At 40.4% G+C, this 6569-nt stretch overlaps 1 non-coding gene across 1 annotated transcript; it reads right to left on the bottom strand.

Moving 5' to 3' along the window:
* Positions 1-376: 376 nt before the first annotated feature.
* On the bottom strand, positions 377-484 carry LOC148553616 (small nucleolar RNA R71). The gene has a single exon (XR_015893818.1). It is a non-coding gene; the product is annotated as a small nucleolar RNA R71 (small nucleolar RNA).
* Positions 485-6569: the final 6085 nt, after the last annotated feature.

The raw sequence follows: 6569 nt of genomic DNA, 5'->3' as shown, positions 1-6569 counted from the left end.
TAATGTAAGGAAGATGCTTGGTGACTTTACTGCACCTAATTCCAATTTACATGGAAGAAGCATCTCCATTCCTGCCATTGGAGCAAACAATTTTGAGCTGAAACCTCAATTAGTTTCTCTAATGCAGCAGAACTGCAAGTTTCATGGACTTCCATCTGAAGATCCTTTTCAGTTCTTAACTGAATTCTTGCAGATATGTGATACTGTTAAGACTAATGGAGTAGATCCTGAAGTCTACAGGCTCATGCTTTTCCCTTTTGCTGTAAGAGACAGAGCTAGATTATGGTTGGATTCTCAACCTAAAGACAGCCTGAACTCTTGGGATAAGCTAGTCACGGCTTTCTTAGCCAAGTACTTTCCTCCTCAAAAGCTGAGCAAGCTTAGAGCTGATGTTCAAACCTTCAGACAGAAAGAAGGTGAATCTCTCTATGAAGCTTGGGAAAGATACAAACAGTTGACCAAAAAGTGTCCTTCTGACATGCTTTCAGAATGGACCATCCTGGATATATTCTATGATGGTTTATCTGAGCTATCAAAGATGTCACTGGACACTTCTGCAGGTGGATCCATTCACCTAAAGAAAACGCCTGCAGAAGCTCAAGAACTCATTGACATGGTTGCTAATAACCAGTTCATGTACACTTCTGAAAGGAATCCTGTGAATAATGGGACGCCTATGAAGAAGGGAGTTCTTGAAGTTGATACTCTGAATGCCATATTGGCTCAGAATAAAATATTGACTCAGCAAGTCAATATGATCTCTCAGAGTCTGCATGGAATGCAAGCTGCATCCAACAGTACTCAAGAGGCATCTTCTGAAGAAGAAGCCTATGATCCTGAGAACCCTGCAATAGCAGAGGTAAATTACTTAGGTGAACCTTATGGAAACACCTATAACTCAACATGGAGAAATCATCCAAATTTCTCATGGAAGGATCAAAAGCCCCAACAAGGCTTTAATAATGGTGGAAGAAACAGGTTTAGCAATAGCAAGCCTTTTCCATCATCAACTCAGCAACAGACAGAGAACTCTGAACAAAATGCTTCTAATTTAGCAAATCTAGTCTCTGATCTATCTAAGGCCACTGTAAGTTTCATGAATGAAACAAGGTCTTCCATTAGAAATCTGGAAGCACAAGTGGGCCAGCTGAGTAAAAGGATCACTGAAATCCCTCCTAGTACTCTCCCAAGCAATACAGAAGAGAATCCAAAAGGAGAGTGCAAGGCCATTGACATAAGTGCCCTGGCCGAACCTGTGAGGAGAGGAGAGGACGTGAATCCCAAGGAGGAAGACCTCCTGGGACGTTCAGTGACCAATAAGGAGCTTCCCTCTGAGGAACCAAAGGACTCTGAGGCTCATCTAGAGACCATAGAGATTCCATTGAACCTCCTTATGCCCTTCATGAGCTCTGATGAGTATTACTCTTCTGAAGAGAATGAGGATGTTACTGAAGAGCAAACTGCCAAGTTTCTTGGTGCAATCATGAAGCTGAATGCCAAATTATTTGGCATTGATGCTTGGGACGCTGAGCCTCCCTTGTTCATCAATGAACTAAGTGATCTGGATCAACTGACATTGCCTCAGAAGAGACAGGATCCTGGAAAGTTCATAATCCCTTGTACCATAGGCACCATGATCTTTAAAGCTCTGTGTGACCTTGGTTCAGGAATAAACCTCATGCCCCTCTCTGTAATAGAGAAACTGGAAATCTATGGGGTGCAAGCTGCTAAAATCTCATTAGAGATGGCAGACAGCTCAAGAAGACAGGCTTATGGACAAGTAGAAGATGTATTAGTAAAGGTTGAGGGCCTTTACATACCTACTGATTTCATAGTCCTGGATACTGGAAAGGAAGAGGATGAATCCATCATCCTAGGAAGACCTTTCCTGGCCACAGCAAGAGCTGTGATTGATGTTGACAGAGGTGAAATATTCCTTCAATGGAATGAAAACTCCCTTGTATTCAAAACTCAAGGATCTCCCTCTGCAACCATGGAGAGGAAGCAGGAAAAGCTTCTCTCCAAGCAGAGTCATCCAGAGCCCCCACAGTCAAACTCTAAGTTTGGTGTTGGGAGGCCACAACCAAACTCTAAGTTTGGTGTTGAACTCCCATATCCAAACTCTAAGTTTGGTGTTGGAGAGTCTCAACAAAGCTCTGCACATCTGTGAGGCTCCATGAGAGCCCACTATCAAGCTATTGACATTAAAGAAGCGCTTGTTGGGAGGCAACCCAATGTTTATCTAATTCTTATTTTCCATGTTTTCTTAGGTTCATGATCATGTGGAGTCACAAAATAAATATAAAAATTGAAAACGGAATCAAAAACAGCAGAAGAAAAATCACACCCTGGAGGAGCATCTGTCTGGCGTTCAAACGCCAGAACAGAGCATAGTTCTGGCGCTGAACACCCAGAATGGGAGCATCCTGGCGCTGAACGCCCATAACAAGCATGGTTCTGGCGTTCAACGCCAGAAATGGCAGCAAAGGGGCGTTGAACGCCCAAAATAGGCACCAACCTGGCGCTGAACGCCCAGAGTTGTGTGCAAGGGCATTTTACATGCCTAAATTGGTGCAGGGATGTAAATGCCTTGACACCTAAGGATCTGTGGACCCCACAGGATCCCCACCTACCTCATCATCTCTCTTCCCATTCATGATCATCCCTTCTATTTTCCATTTACCACTCACATCCATACAACCACTACCTTCAAAATTCAACATCTCTTTCCCACCCAATCCCACCCATATGGCCGAATACACTTCTCCCTCCATCTCCTCCATATCTTCTTCTTATTCTTCTATTCTTTCTTCTTTTGCTCGAGGGCGAGCAACATTCTAAGTTTGGTGTGGTAAAAGCATAGCTTTTTTGTTTTTTTCCATAACCATTGATGGCACCTAAGGCCAGAGAAACCTCTAGAAAGAGGAAAGGGAAGACAAAAGCTTCCATCAAGGGTCTAAAGCTCAGTGGTAGAACATTTGACTGCAAATCAAGAGATCCCTGAGATACCTCAGGGGATACATTTTCTTCCACACAATTATTGGAAGCAACTAAGGGTGGAACATCAAGAGCACTCCATCATCCTTCATGAAATCAGAGAAGATCTAAAAGCAATGAAGGAGGAGCAACAAAGACAAGGAAGAGACATAGAAGAGCTCAAGGACATCACTAAGGTGGACTCATTCCTTGTTCTTACTTTCTCTGTTTTTCGTTTTTTATGTTATGTGCTTATCTATGTTTGTGTCTTCATTACATGATCATTAGTAGTAGTAACTTTGTCTTAAAGTTATAAATGTCCTATGAATCCATCACCTCTCTTAAATGAAAAATGTTTTAAATTCAAAAGAACAAGAAGTACATGAGTTTCGAATTTATCCTTGAACTTAGCTTAATTATATTGATGTGGCGACAATGCTTCTTGTTTTCTGAATGTATGCTTGAACAGTGCATATGTCTTTTGAAGTTGTTGTTTAAGAATGTTAAATATGTTGGCTCTTGAAAGAATGATGACTAGGAGACATGTTATTTGATAATCTGAAAAATCATAAAAATGATTCTTGAAGCAAGAAAAAGCAGCAAAGAACAAAGCTTGCAGAAAAAAAAAATAGAAAGAAAAAGAAAAAGCAAGCAGAAAAAGCCAATAACCCTTAAAACCAAAAGGCAAGGGCAATTAAAAAGGATCCCAAGGCTTTGAGCATCAGTGGATAGGAGGGCCTAAAGGAATAGAATCCTGGTCTAAGCGGCTAAACCAAGCTGTCCCTAACCATGTGCTTGTGGCGTGTAGGTGTCAAGTGAAAACTTGAGACTGAGCGGTTAAAGTCAAGGTCCAAAGCAAAAAAAAAAAAAAAAAAAAAAAAGAGTGTGCTTAAGAACCCTGGACACCTCTAATTGGGGACTTTAGCAAAGCTGAGTCACAATTTGAAAAGGTTCACCCAATTATGTGTCTGTGGCATTTATGTATCCGGTGGTAATACTGGAAAACAAAGTGCTTAGGGCCACGGCCAAGACTCATAAAAAAGCTGTGTTCAAGAATCATCATACTGAACTAGGAGAGTCAATAACACTATTCGAAATCTGAAGTTCCTATAGATGCCAATCATTCTAAACCTCAATGGATAAAGTGAGATGCCAAAACTATTCAAGAGGCAAAAAGCTATAAGTCCCACTCATATGATTGGAGCTCTGTTTCATTGATAGTTTGGAATTTATAGTATATTCTATTCTTTTTATCCTATTTTTAGTTGCTTGGGGACAAGCAACAATTTAAGTTTGGTGTTGTGATGAGCGGATAATTTATACGCTTTTTGACATTGTTTTTAGTATATTTTTAGTAGGATCTAGTTACTTTTAGGGATGTTTTTAATAGATTTTGTGTTAAATTCACATTTCTGGACTTTACTATGAGTTTGTGTGTTTTTCTTTGATTTCAGGTATTTTCTGGCTGAAATTGAGGGACTTGAGGAAAAATCAGATTCAGAGGTTGAAAAAGGACTGCTGATGCTGTTGGATTCTGACCTCCCTACACTCAAAGTGGCTTTTCTGGAGCTACAGAACTCGAAATGGCGCGCTTCTAATTGCGTTGGAAAGTAGACATCCAGGGCTTTCCAGCAATGTATAATAGTCCATACTTTGGCCAAGAATTAACGACGTAAACTGGCGTTCAACGCTAGCCTTCTGCCCAAATCTGGCGTCCAGCGCCAGAAAAGGATCCAAAACCAGAGTTGAACGCCCAAACTGGCGTTCAACTCCACAAATGGCCTCTGCACGTGCAACACTTAGGCTCAGCCCAAACACACACCAAGTGGGCCCCGGAAGTGGATTTATTCATTAATTACTTACTCATGTAAACCCTAGTGACTAGTTTATTATAAATAGGACCTTTTACTATTGTATTAGGCATCTTCGATCAGTGGTATGCTATCTTAGATCACAATAGGGGGCTGGCCATCTCGGCCATGCCTGGACCTTCACTTATGTATTTTCAACGGTAGAGTTTCTACACTCCATAGATTAAGGTGTGGAGCTCTGCTGTTCCTCAAAGATTAATGCAAAGTACTACTGTTTTCTATTCAATTCTTCTTATTTCGCTTCTAAGATATCCATTCGAACCCAAGAATGTGATGAAGGTGATGATTATGTGTGACGCTCATCATCCTTCTCCCTTATGAACGCGTGCCTGACAAACACTTCCGTTCTACATGAATTAAGCTAGAATGAGTATCTCTTAGATCTCCTAACCAGAATCTTCGTGGCGTAAGCTAGAATGATGGCGGCATTCAAGAGAATCCGGAAGGTCTAAACCTTGTCTGTGGTATTCCGAGTAGGATTCAATGATTGAATGACCGTGACGAGCTCCGAACTCGCGATTGCAGGGCGTTAGTGACAGACGCAAAAGGATAGTAAATCCTATTCCCGCATGATCGAGAACCGACAGATGAATAGCCGTGCCGTGACAGGGTGCGTGAGCATATTATTCACTGAGAGGATAAGATGAAGCCATTGACAAGGGTGATGCCTCCAGACGATTAGCCGTGCCGTGACAGGGCATTGGATCATTTTCCCGAGAGATGACCGAAAGTAGCCATTGACAGTGGTGATGTATCACATAAAGCCAGCCATGGAAAGGAGTAAGACTGATTGGATGAAGATAGCAGGAAAGCAGAGGTTCAGAGGAACGAAAAGCATCTCCATTCGCTTATCTGAAATTCCTGCCAATGAATCTACATAAGTATCTCTATCCCTATTCTTTATGTTTTATTTACATAATATATTGTAACCCATATGAGTCAACTTAACTGAGATTTGCAAGGTGACCATAGCTTGCTTCATACCAACAATCTCCGTGGGATTCGACCCTTACTCACGTAAGGTATTACTTGGACGACCCAGTGCACTTGCTGGTTAGTTGTACGGAGTTGTGTCCACACATAGAGCCACAATGAGGATTCAATACAATTATATATTGTTAATCTCACACAAGTACAAAGAACAGGACAACACAATTTCGTGCACCAATATACTTTATTGCAAAAAGAAAAAAAAATTATATATATATATATATATATATATATATATATATATATATATATATATACAAAATAAGGAAAAATATATATATAAAAAAAATAGAAAAAGGAAGAAAAAGAAAAGCAAAAAAAAGGGGACAAAATGCCCCAAAGCGAAGCCCAATAATAATCAATGCATATGTTAGGTTGCTATATAGGTTAGGGGTGGGAAGTTTAAGTTAATCAAAGATTCAAATTCTAGCTCAGTTGACCATATTTATCCTTACCTTTACCCTAGCCCCCTTACAACCTATGAATAAGACCTCATGATAAATGTGTGCATACATTAAATAATTGTTGATTGTTAGATGAAAAATAAATCATGAAAAGTATGATTAGAAGAGAATTGAGTGATCAACCCTATACACTTGAGCGACTAGAGTGGATACACATCCGGTGAGGGTTTGATGCTCAATTCCTTGTTCTCGGTTTTTATGAGCTTTCTTCTTGCAAGTCTATTTGAACTTCATTTTTTTATATTTGAATTGGTGGGATTCATGAATC

The sequence above is a fragment of the Arachis ipaensis genome, chromosome B7 (genome assembly GCF_059453495.1).
Source record: "Arachis ipaensis isolate K30076 ecotype BB chromosome B7, ASM5945349v1, whole genome shotgun sequence".
Lineage (NCBI taxonomy): Eukaryota > Viridiplantae > Streptophyta > Magnoliopsida > Fabales > Fabaceae > Arachis > Arachis ipaensis.
Note: the sequence above shows the minus strand (reverse complement) of the source record. Positions and strands in the feature narration are given on the sequence as shown.